We start from the raw sequence: 13,824 nt of genomic DNA on the forward strand, positions 1-13,824 counted from the left end.
TCACGGAAAAGTTGATTTGTTCTCGTTACGAGCTTGAATCAGTGATTTGTTTAGTGCCCAATGAGTATTGAATACTGGTGGTTGAACCAATGGTTCACTCTTGCGCCATAAGATTTTGTTTTGCTGTTGCCTTCTGTGAATAAACTATCATATACGAGTATGCAATGAACTGTTCTATATGTATAAGAAATTATTCAGACATACTCGTGGACAGCTTGGTAATGCTATTGGTAGCTGATGTCTTAGTTGTGTGGTGTTGGTAGCAATAGGAGAATAACGTAGTTAGTGGCTATGTTACTGGTCCTGCGTAGGTAAAGTATTTTGAATGAAATTTTCACTCTCTGACGGCGTGTGCACTGATGTGAAAGTTTCTGGCAGATTAAAACTGTGTACCAAATCTTCAAACGTGAAATCTTATGGGACTTAACTGCTAAGGTCATCAGTCCCTAAGCTTACACACTACTTAACCTAAATTATCCTAAGGACAAACACACACAGCCATGCCCGAGGGAGGACTCGAACCTCCGCCGGGACCAGCCGCACAATCTATGACTGCGGCGCCCTAGACCGCTCGGCTAATCACGCGCGGCAACTGTGCACCGGACCGATACTCAAACTCGGTACTTTTGCCTTTGACACCAGAAAATATTATACCAGCGCACAGTATGCTGTAGAGTGAAAATTTTATTCTAGAAACATCGCCCAGGCTGTGCTAAGCCATATTTCCGCATTATCCTTTCTTCCAGGAGCTATAATACTGCAAGTTTCGCATGAGAGCTTATGTGAAGGGAAGGTAGCATATGAGGTACTGGCGGAAGTAAAGCAGTGGAAACAGGTTGTGAGTAGTGCTTGGGTAGATCTGTCGGTAGAGTACTTACCCATGAAAGGCAAACGACACGAGTTTGAGTCCTGTTCCGCACACAGTTTTAATGTACCAGGAAGTTCCAAGTAAAGTACTGTTGTTAAATAAATCAGTCAGCAACAAATACTCTTACAATAACCCGTTTCAGACATTGATGTCCATCTTCAGATGGCGATTGATTCCAGTTCATAAATATTTTAGACTGCAGCATGTCGTCAATTCCAGCACTGCACAAGAATGTTTTGATATTTATTGCCTATTTCACATTGCTTCGATGGCGAAAACATGTTAATATGCCTGTAATTGTTTTGATACTAAGCTGCTACCCATGGCAGCACTTACATACAAATAATTTCCTTATGATGACTGGTGGTGAGTACGTAAGCTGTTATATGTGCGTTTACGTCAACTGCATTAACCTATCAGTCACCCTTCGCCCCCCCCCCCCCCCCCCCCCCACTCGTGCGTCATTCAGTGCTCAGCGTTTCGGCACACACAGTACCACTGTCGAGCAGTGTGTATGGGCAGGTGTGGACACGAATGAGCACCTATACACAATGCTACTGAATTATATTCTTCATATCAACAAGTATCGTGTACTACACACTTCTCTAGGAGTCTCCCTCAGCGCTCAAACTGTTTCCAACCAAAGTTCATCGAAATCGGTTCAGTGGTTTAATCGTGAAAGCTTGACTTACTTTCAAAAGTAGCATATCCTCTTTCTGAGGTATCCTTATACCAGATTTCATTAAAATCGGTTCAGCGATTTAATAGTGAAAACGTTCGCCTAACAGACAGAGTTATTTTTACATTTAATAATATTAGTATACAACCAAGAGCGTTTTATAAGCATTGTGTGCACTACATAGAATTGTATTATGTAGAACATATCAGTTAATAAAACAATTTTCACGAATCTCATAAAATTCAATAGTCAGACAGCAAATAGCGTTTTCAAAGAATAAAGTTGTTTCCCTAATCCATGTTATATTCTTCATATCAACAAGTATCGTGTACTACACACTTCTCTATGAGTCTCCCTCAGCGCTCAAACTGTTTCCAACCAAAGTTCATCGAAATCGGTTCAGTGGTTTAATCGTGAAAACGTAACAGAGCTACTTTTGTATTTGTGATATTAGTGTGGATAAGGTGAAACAATTTTATGTAAAACGTACACATACTCTAACAAACTAATTAAGAATTCCAACTGACCTTTATCAGGTTTTATGCTTTACATGGCGTAGTGATGAACCCCTCTACTTAAATTAAGATCTGAGTCAAAAATTGATAACCATCACGCTCAATACATCCAATTGTTAATACAAAGAACAGTCCTGTATATTACATCTCTAAGAAGCTTAAAGATATTTTCAGCAACTTTTACACCACTGAAATCAACAACTGTAAGATAAATCCTTAAGAACTTATCAATGACATCACTGATGTACACAAACTAGAAAATAACAAATTTGGATTCATGGACATTGTGACCCTGCACACAAATATACTTATACACGATACTATTGAAATAATTAGATGCAATTTAGTAAAAAACAATCGACTTTCCAAGAAGGAGAGATGTCAGAATTAGGTCTAGCAAATAACTGCTTCGCATTCAACAAGAAAATCAATAAACAGCCAGATGGTCTAACTGTGGGAAGCAGTCTTGTAGTTAGGCCTTTTCGCTGGCATTTGCACTAACCATTCGGAAAATAAATTTTTCAGTGTCACTCATTACTCGTTTAAAATATAAATTGAATTGTTACAAAAGGTGTGTTGATGACTCAGTCCTCCTGTTCAGTAGTCCAGTAGATGAAATTGGTGCATTTCAAATGCTATGAGCAAAATTCACTCTAATACCAAATTCACCATTGATCATCAGACAAATGTATTACTTTCCTTTATAGTAGAATAAAAAGGTGAGTCTATATCAAGCTTTCGAAATTCATAAGCACTTACCACCACAGATATAATTGTAAACAATTCTTCACCACATCCCACACAGTACAAAATGCCTTATGTCATATCCATGTAAAACCATATACATAGAATTACCCTAAGTTCATCTTACAAATAGGAAAACATTTATACTGTCAAAAGAGTAGGTAAAAATAATGGATATGAGCCACAGATAACTGCCTTTACACTAAAATGAAAGAGGCTTGTATATGTGGAAGGTACCTGGAACACCAGAGTGTTTCTGATTGATTATATATTTGTAAGACAGAGGTTCTGGAACAAGATTTTATATTATGAGACATTTCCAGGGGAAACTGTGGACTGACCACAGTTTATTGGTTTAGAACTGTAGATTAACACTAAAGAAATTGCAAAAAGGTACGAAATTAAGGAGATAAGTTGAAAGAACCAGAGTTTGTTAAGAGTTTCAGAGTGTGCGTTAGGCAACGAATGACTAGAACAGGGGAAAGGAGTACAGTAGAAGACGAATGGGCGGTTTCGAGAGATGAAATAGTGAAGGCAGCAGAGAATCAAATAGGTAAAAAGACAAGGCCTAGTAGAAATACTTAGATAACATAGGAAATATTGAATTTAATTGATGAAAGGAGAAAATATGAAAAAGCAGTAAATGTCACATTAAAAAAGGAATACAAACGTCTCAAAAATTAGATCGACAGGAAGTGCAAAATGGCTAAGCAGGGTTGGCTAGAGGATAAATGTAAGGATGTAGAGGCATATATCACTAGGAGTAATGCAGATACTGCCCACAGGGAAATTAAAGAGACCTTTGAAAAAAGAGAACCATTTGTATGAATATCAAGACCCCAGATGGAAAACCAGTACTAAGCAAAGAAGGGAAAGTAGAAAGATGGAAGGAGTCTATATAAGGGCGATGTACGTGAGGGCAATATTATGGAGATGGAAGAGGACATAGACGAACATGAAATGGGAGATATGATACTGCGAGGAGAATTCGACAGAGCACTAGAAGAACTGAGTCGAAACTAAGCCCCAGGGGGATAGAAGACATTTCGATAGCACTACTGATAGCCTTTGGGGAATCAGCCACGACAAAACTATTCCATCTGGTGTGCGAAATGTATGAGAGAGGCGAAACACCGCCAGACTTCAAAAGGAATGTAATAATTACAATTCTAAAGAAAGGAGGTGTTGATAGGTGTGAATATTACAGAACTAACAGTTTAATAAGTCATGGTTGCAAAATACATACAGAAATTCTTTACAGAAAAATGGAAAAACTGGTAGAAGCCGAACTGGCAGGAGATCAGTTTGAATTCCTGATAAATGTAGAAACATGCGAGGCGATACTAACCCTACGCCTTATCTTACAAGATAGGTTAACGTAAGGTAAACCAACGTTTATAGCATTTGTAGACTTTGAGAAAGTTTTTGACAATGTTGACTATAATCCTCTCTTAGAAAATCTGCAGGTGGCAGAGGGAGCACCCAAAGGTTGCTTACAACTTGCGCAGAATCCAGCGGCAGTCACAAGATTGGAGTAGCATCAAAGGGAAGCAGTTGTTGAGAAGGGAGTGAGACAGGGTTGTAGCATATCCCTGACGTCATTCAGTCTGCACATTGAAAGAAGCAGAAAAGGAAACCTAAGAAAAATTTAGAGACGGAATTAAAGTTCAGGAAGAGAACATAAAAACTTTGAGGCATCATATGGGATTATCACTTTCAGCCTATTGTTGACTAGAGCATTGAGGAACAGTTGGACACTGGGACTACATACAGTCCTTGGGCTTTACCTACCATTGTTATCTCTAAATGGTCTCAAGATTGGGAAAAACATATCAAATACGCATCGACATGAGAGCTATGTATGAAGTAACCACACCAAACACCTATCCACTCCCAAGAACAAGGGTCACTCTCTGACCCTGCAAAGTCTTCAGCAGGTCACTACTGACTGATTTTACCTCCATTTCAGGGTATGTAGTAGACATTTTGAAACGTAAGTAAACCAATAGTAGCTGTTTTTCCTTCGACTCCATGTCTAAAAATGCGTCAGCATAAAACTATCGCTCTTTTCTGTGGCGGCTGCTGTGTACTCGGCATAACCGACTAGATAGGGCAGCAGCTGTTACTCAGTGCTTCACTTACAATAGCCGTCTCCAGGTTGAAGTGTTAGCGACGTGATGAGGAATTAACAGCTCGTATGGCGTGGCAGGATTCCGCAGTGGCAGCCAGCTGGTGCCCTTCATCTAACGACGGACAGCAACTTGGTAGATGTGTGTGTTGGCACTGAATGTGCTGTCAGCACAGTGGCTGGCAAGGGGCGATGGCAGTACTTCGGCAGCTTGGCGACATGTGGCAGGTGACAGTAGACTGCCTACCACTCGCCAACCCAGCTAGCCTCAGATGAGATAATCATGGCAGACACTGCCATGAAATTATGGCCTCCCTTATAGATCGCAGTTGGGTATTCCACTTCTGACATCAGCTTTTACACGTTTATAGGGGGTCTGGTTAGGTTGTTGAGGAAGTGGGCGTCCGAAGGAGTTTTTCTAATAAATCAGTTGGTTAAAATTAATAAGCTGTCTGTATTCAGTAATAGGATACGTACAGGTGCACCTAAGTCGGTCAGTGAAGCTGTCATGTCATGGTTGTCATGAGAAATGTTAATCCAATGTCAGTCCGAAGCAAGGGCGTAGGAGATAACTCATATCATTTCTGGCCCCAGATAGAGCTTGTAACAGATGTGCTTCAGTAATAGTGAGCCCCCAACATGTGATTTCTCTGCCTCACTTCCTGATGGATACCCTAACTAATGCACAGTGCGCATGTTGTCATTAGATCATCTACCACACAATCAGTCTTTGCTGAAACGATAGTACTAACCGGAACATAAGCCATAATGTATTGGTCTTCAATATTAAAATTGAAACTGAAATTTCTTAATACCAATCAGACTTGCTAGGTGACCTGCACACTCTATAAATGAATGGATTGGGATTGGCTATGCTGAGTCCCATTCTTCAAGAAATTCTCTGATTCTTCCACATGTCCATTAACCCACCTTCCTTCCCAAAATAAATGAGTTCTGGGGAGATAACGATGTCACAAACGTAAGAGGTAGGATGCAGTGCCCTGGATCTCTGCCTAAGGAGCGTTATTCGAACATGACTTATTTCTCTGCACCGTGTCACTTCAACCACGCCTAACGGATCTGACCAGACTGTACCCAGCATTCCCTCTCCAGATGGTAAAACGTAGGCCAACCGCCTCTCACAATTCAGACGTACTAGAATGGCGTCATTCAAATGGTTCAAATGGCTCTAAGAACTATGGGAATTAACATCATCCCCTAGACTTAGACCTACTTAAAGCTAACTAACCTAACGACATAACACACATCCACGCCCGAGGCAGGATTCGAACCTGCGACCGTAACAGCAGCTCGGTTCCGGACTGAAGCGCCTAGAACCACTCGGCCACAGCCGGCGGCATGGCGTCATTCCAAAGCTGCACGCTTTCATCATCAGACTTTCTCAATAAGAATAAGAATCAATTTGAAAATATTGAAAAAATCGTGGTGACTTCCCTTGCAACAGTGTCTTCCTAAAATGTTCTTCAACATTATTCGTCTAAACAGTATGGAGTACGTGAGCGTAGGCAATGTCACAGCAACAGCTATTCATGTGGACGGTCCGTATTCCTCCAGGAAAAACATACCAGGACACAAACGCATATGTAGCACAATAGAGTACTTCGTGTGCATAATCTAGAAACCAAGCACACTACACAGCCAATCAAAGATAACGCATACCCCTACAGAGATGACTGTGGGTCCGAATCAGTGGGGTTTGGGATGGGGTTGTGGAAACATGCACCTCAATCTAACAATTATTTTACTTAGCATCAAAGTTCCCAATTAACAAAACATAAACAATTTTGAATGAACTAAACCTATTTTTCTTTAGCAAAAAAGAAATTAATTAGGACCAAAAGAACCAAGTACATAATATGCTTTGGACGATAGTAGAACACGTTCAAGTACAGAACAGATGCAACCTGGCCATGAACGAGCGGCCAATTTGTTATGTATTGTTGTTTTCTGACATGTTCTACATCCAGGAGGACCTCCTCACTGCAGATCAATTGGAATGAAAGTAAATCTAATCTAATCTTGTCCCACTCAATGGCAGCAATCACACTTTGCCGTTGTTATTAAGACGTGGTGCATTAATCGCGATGTTCATAGTTATTAGTGATTGGTTTGCCTGCTACCTTAATTAAGCGAAATTTACTCTCAACAGCGCAAAGTGTGGGCCACAACTGAATTCCAATATGTAAGCCGCACCTGACTGTATGCAACCAACATAGCATAGCTGTGTCGCAGGTCCTCCAAACCTCTGCAGTACTATCGTTTGACTACACAATGGGTACCACAAGCGATCACTAGAGAACTCTGCTCTTTATGGCAGTCAGTCCAGATGTAAACCAATACCATTATACAACTGATATTAGAAAACACGTTATTAGAGATGAGACGCTGGTAACCAAACAAAGCCTGCACGTCTGATCGAGACTGGACTACGTGTAAAGTGACGTGAAATATCAACGTGTTAACCGCTATCAGTTTACAAGGCCGCATGTCCAAACCTAGAAACAAATGACGATACCTTTAGCACTGCACTACGAAAGCAAGCACAAAACGAATGTAATAAAGTGCAGTGCACAAGTGTGAAACACCATAAAGGAAAGTTGTGGTGATGGATGGGGAGTAGAAGCTAGTGACTATATGAATCGTTAACTAAGCACTATCATATGTCAGATATGAACTATGTTCACCAGTAGCATGATACTGGAACCTGAAACAACGAAACAAATGGTTTTTACCTGGAACGGATTCGAAACTGACACCTTTCGCTATTGTCATATAAACTCCTCAGGTGAGCAAAGGGATTTGGATTGGATTGTTTGGGTGAAGAGAACAAACAGCGAGGTCATCGGTCTCGTCGGATTAGGGAAGGACGGGGAAGGAAGTCGGCCGTGCCCTTTCAAAGGAACCATTCCTGCATTTGCCTGGAGCGATTTAGGGAAATCACGGAAAACCTAAATCAGGATGGCCGGACGCGGGATTGAACCGTCTTCCTCCAGAATGCGAGTCCAGTGTGCTAACCACTGCGCCACCTCGCTCGGTGAGAGCGAAGGGAATCGCATCTGATGTACTCTACATGATTACTAAGAAGATTTCGTCAAGCTTAATGAAACTGATAACAAAAATTTGAGGGTCTTCGATTTAACGAAAGTCGTAGGGCTCACAAGTATAAAGTAACTGCGAAACATCGCATGTTGTGGTGAATGTGAAACAAATGTTGGGTTATTGACACAATCCTGGAAGACCCAGGAATTTTACTAAGGAGACTGCAAGCAGTATTGATGTTCGACCGTTTCTGAAATATTGCTGAGCACTGTGCCATTATTACCTGACGGTTTTGACGGAAGACATCGAAAACGTTGAAAGAAGACAGCTGGTTTGGTAGTTAGCGAACTGGGACATAGTGTGTCACGGATGTTCTTTTTTTCTTTTTTTTCCGCTCTTGGGTCAAAGGGGGAGGGGGAAGAGGGATGAATTGGAGACTTAATATTAAAAGAAACTCTTTTGCGCTGCTGCACGTTATTTGCACGACAATTCAGCTACCATCTTTCTCCTCCAAATGCAAACAGTTTTTGTTGCTACCGCCGTACAAAGGATGATATTACAGTTGTAATAGGATAAGAGAAATTAGAACTCGCACATAAAAATTTTGGTGTCCGTTTTCTCGAGCTTCGCACGTGTGTGGAACGGTCCAGAAATTAAAGTGATTCTGTGAATCCTTTACGAAACACTTAACTGCGGATTAACAGTAATCGCGTATCATTGCGATGTAAATGAAGTGCCTCAACAGAACGTGATTTCCGTCGTGCAGCACTTATTGTTTAAGACACACTGAGTACACTTTACAAGTACTCACAATGTGAATTATATACTATGCATACACAATCATTTGGCAAGGTTGCCACCAAAACTGTTTACCTTTACCACCTGCTTAGTTATACATATTTTCTTTAGTTTGTCTAATGCAAAGCGCTTAGAAGGGAGGATGATTTCCTGCATCGTGCAACTGGTAACTAGTTGAAATACAGAGGGGTCCGAAAAATGTATCCCCTGTTTAAAAGTCCATAACTTGCAAACTAATTGACGGAGTTGTCTCATTTTTGGTGAAAGTGTATCTTAAAGTCCAACTTAAAGATACGAGGGTTGTTTTTTTAAGTAAGGGCCGTTCGTGCGTATAGTCCCGTAGTTCGCGCGGACGCCGCAACAAGCCACCGTGCCACTTGCCGGCATCCTTTCCGTTCACACTGATGCAAGTTGCAGCTCTGTAGCTGACGTGTACGCATCGCTGTGCTACTTTATAATGTTTACGATTATTGAATCGCCCGCCGCGTGTGAGATACGGTCAGTGATACGTCTTTTGACCGCGAGAAGCCTATCAGCTGCAGAAATTCATCGTCAGTTAACAGAAGTTTATGGCTTGAATGCAATGAGTGAAGGTAAAGTGCGTCAATGGGTTACAGAGTTTAAAAATGGCCGTCAAAACGTCCATGACGAAGAACGCTCAGGCCGGCCCTCTGTGATCACTGATGATTTGGTGGCTGCAGTCGAAACAAAGATTCGTGAGGACAGAAAATTCACAATTTCCACTCTTTCTTTGGAATTTCCACAAGTTTCAAGATCGGTTTTGTGCAAAATTATGTCTGAAAACCTAAACTTTAAGAAACTGTGTTCTCGTTGGGTACCCAGACTCCTCACAGAGGACCACAAAGGGAAGAGATTTGCCACTTCATTGGACTTTTTGATTCGTTACGAGGAAGAAGGGGATGACATGTTGAGTCAAATTGTCACTGGAGATGAAACATGGGTATCCCATATCACACCCCGAAAGAAAGCGACAATCGATAGAATAGCGAACCACAACCTCACCCGTCAAGGTCAAAGCCAAACAGACAGAAGCGCAAGATTATGGCAACTGTGTTCTGGGACCGGCGCGGTGTTTTGCTAGTGGACTTTATGCCACGAGGAACGACAATCAACTCAGATGCTTTCTGTGCAACTCTAAAGAAGCTCCGCAGAGCAATTCAAAACAAAAGGTGCGGCATGCTGACAAAAGGAGTTTTGCTCCTGCACGATAACGCTAGGCCTCACACCTCTCAAAAGACTCGGGATTTGATTGATTCTTTTGGCTGGGAAGTTTTGGACCATGCACCATACAGCCCCGACCTTGCTCCAAGCGATTTTCACCTTTTCCGGTACCTGAAACACCATCTCGGCGGGCAGCGCTTCAATGACGACGATGAAGTGAAAGCGGCCCTGAACTCTTGGCTGTCGGAGCAGGCGGCCAAATTCTTTGAAGAGGGAATTAAAAACTTAGTTGTACGGTATGACAAGTGCTTAAATAAACAAGGCAACTATGTAGGAAAATAGGTAAAAGTGTGTAGAATCAGAAAATAAAAGTTTTTACAAAAGTATTTGTATCATTTTTTAAAAATAAAAACGGCCCTTACTTATAAAACAACCCTCGTATCACTGTAGGTGCTCGAAATGGCCACCATTAACATCCACACACAAACGATGCCGCCGAACTGCAGCACGAACTACTGACTGCAACGTGTTCAGTTGGATATTTGCGCGTGAATGTACGTTGGATTCTCGAAGTTCATCCAGTGTGTTTGGCTTTTGTCGATAAACGACGACCTTTAGTGTTTCCCACAGGTAAAAGTCCAGAGGAGTTAGGTCTGGGGAACGTGGTGAATACTCCACAGCACCTCTACGGCCTATCCATCTTCCTAGTAGATTTTCGTCGAGATAAGCCCTAACACGATTTTGGAAGTGGGCAGGGGCACCATCTTTTTGAAAGTAAACTCTTCCGTCTCCATACAAGTCTCGAATGGCAGGTAAAATGGATGTCTGAAGCTTCTGAAGGTACACCTCACCGGTTACTGTGCCGTCAAAGAAGAATGGCCCAATCAAGCCCCGGTAAGACAACCCACACCACACATTTACTCCTGGCAAATTCACGGCTTTGTCTACATGGACGTTCGGATTTTCGGCGGCCCAGTAGATGTAATTGTGGCGATATACTGTACCATTGAGTTTGAACTGTGCCTCATCAGACCACACAATCATCTCCGCAGTCATCGTTGTGCACCATGTTAGTAAACCACTCGTAGTACTCCATTCTACGATCTGGGTAGTCCTCGTTCATTGCGGGTAGCAATCGTGGGATGTAGCACTTCCACTTTGCTGCCTTCAAAATTCGCCGAACACTTGAGCGACTCACTCCAGTTTCACGGGAACACTGTCTCACAGACGTCTGTGGTGAGCGAGTGAATTGTCGTAACACACGAAGGGAGTTAGCTGGACTTGTTACTGTTACAGGTCGTCCAGATCGTTGTTTGTGTATATCTTTAACACAGCCTTCGGCTTCAAATTTGACGCGAATGCGACGAATCGTTAAACGTGTCGGTGGCTCTGTTTGATACTCATTTCACTATTGCCGTTGAACCTCATTAATGTTTTCGTACTTAAAATGCCACTTCAAAACTGACTTCCTTTCGTCGAATGTAAACCTTGAGCCAGCCATACTTATTCGAGTAGCTAGGTGCAACTAAGAACAAAATACTGATTATCTGGCGACTGTCATCTGACAAAACAGAACAACGCAGTACAACGCTTGTGTGGCGATTGCCGGAACTACCAACTATCACACTACCAAAGGTGAGACAACTCCGTCATTTAGTTTGCCAGTTATGGACTTTTAAGCAGTGAATACATTTTTTTGGACCCGTCTGTTTTTTGTGGTAGTTACGTTTATTACGAGTGTATTCTTTTAACTAATTTTCCTTTAAATATTTGAATTAAACGTCAAAAGTAGATTGCCTGTTCATTTTATAGCAAAAAAGCTCTAACTACATTAGATTATACTTCAGACTTGTGTGGGGTACGTGAAACGTTTGATCCTTCATGGGGTGAGCGTGGCTTTGCGGCCTGGACCTTTACTAGCCGCAGCTCGCGAGCTACGGGCCTTCCAGGCTGGACGGCTGATAGGCTGGCTGGCCAGCTACTGCCTGATGCTGAGGCGGGACCGAAACGAGCGAGACGGCTGTGGCGAACCAACAGCCCCGACCGGCTCATGCCAGCACGCCAAAGCACACTGCTCTGCCTATGCCACTCCTTTTCACGTAAATATGTATCTACATTTGTATCCATACTCCGCAAGCCACCAGACGGTGTGTGGCGGAGGGTACCTTGAGTACCTCTATCGGTTCTCCCTCCTATTCCAGCCTCGTATTGTTCGTGGAAAGAAAGATTGTCGGTAAGCCTCTGTGTGGGCTCTAATCTCTCTGATTTTATCCTCATGGTCTCTTCGTGATATATATGTAGGAGGGAGCAATATGCTGCTTGACTCCTCGGTGAAAGCATGTTCTCGAAACTTCAACAAAAGCCCATACCAGGCTACTGAGCATGTCTCCTACAGAGTCTTCCACTGGAGTTTATCTATCATCTCCGTAACGCTTTCGCGATTACTAAATGATCCAGTAACGAAGCGCGCTGCCCTCCGTCGGATCTTCTCTATCTCTTCTATCAACCCTATCTGGTACGGATCCCACACCGGTGAGCAGTATTCTAGCAGTGGGCGAACAAGTGTTCTGTAACCTACTTCCTTTGTTTTCGGACCGCATTTTCTTAGGATTCTTCCAATGAATATCAGTCTGGCATCTGCTTTACCGACGATTGATTTTATATGGTCATTCCATTTTAAATCACTCCTAATGCCTACTCCCAGATAATTTATGGAATTAACTGCTTCCAGTTGCTGACCTGCTGTATTGTAGCTTAATGATAAAGGATCTTTCTTTCTATGTGTTCGCAGCACGTTACACTTTTCTACACTGAGATTCAATTGCCATTCCCTGCACCATGCGTTAATTCGTTGCAGATCCTCCTGCATTTCAGTACAATTTTCTATTGTTACAACCTCTCGATATACTACAGCATCATCCGAAAAATGCCTCAGTGAACTTCCGACGTTATCCACAAGGTCATTTACATACAGGGTGATCAAAAAGTCAGTATAAATTTGAAAACTTAATAAACCACGGAATAATGTAGATAGAGGTAAAAATTGACACACATGCTTGGAATGACATGGGATTTTATTAGAACAAAAAAAAAAAAAAAAAAAAAAAAAAAAAAAAAAAAAAAACAAAGTTCACAAATTGTCCGACAGATGGTACTGGACAGCAAAACTGCTACCGTGACGGGTGAGAGGTACGCCGATATGTTACAGAATCGCATCATCCCCAGCCTGTTTGATAAACACCTGCTGGAACTTACGATGTTTTTGCAGGATGGCGCTCCACCCCATATTGCTAGACGCGTGAAAGATCTCTTGCGCGCGTCGTTTGGTGATGATCGTGTGCTGAGCCGCCACTTTCGTCATGCTTGGCCTCCCAGGTCCCCAGACCGCAGTCCGTGCGATTATTGGCTTTGGGGTTACCTGAAGTCGCAAGTGTATCGTGATCGACCGACATCTCTAGGGATGCTGAAAGACAACATCCGACGCCAATGCCTCACCATACCTCCGGACTTGCTTTACAGCGCTGTTGACAATATTATTCCTCGACTACAGCTATTGTTGAGGAATGATGGTGGACATATTGAACATTTCCTGTCTTACTTTGTTATGCTAATTATTGCTATTCTGATCAGATGAAGCGCCATCTGTCGGACATTTTTTGAACGTTTGTATTTTTTGGTTCTAATAAAACCTCATGTCACTCCAATCATGTGTGTCAAGTTGTACCTCTCTATCTACATTATTACGTGATTTATTCAGTTTTCAAATTTATACTGACTTTTTGATCACCCGGTGTGTTGTGAATAGCAACGGTCACTCCCCTGCGGCACACCTGAAATCGCTGTTACTTCG

This window comes from Schistocerca piceifrons, chromosome 6 (assembly GCF_021461385.2).
Source record: "Schistocerca piceifrons isolate TAMUIC-IGC-003096 chromosome 6, iqSchPice1.1, whole genome shotgun sequence".
NCBI lineage: Eukaryota > Metazoa > Arthropoda > Insecta > Orthoptera > Acrididae > Schistocerca > Schistocerca piceifrons.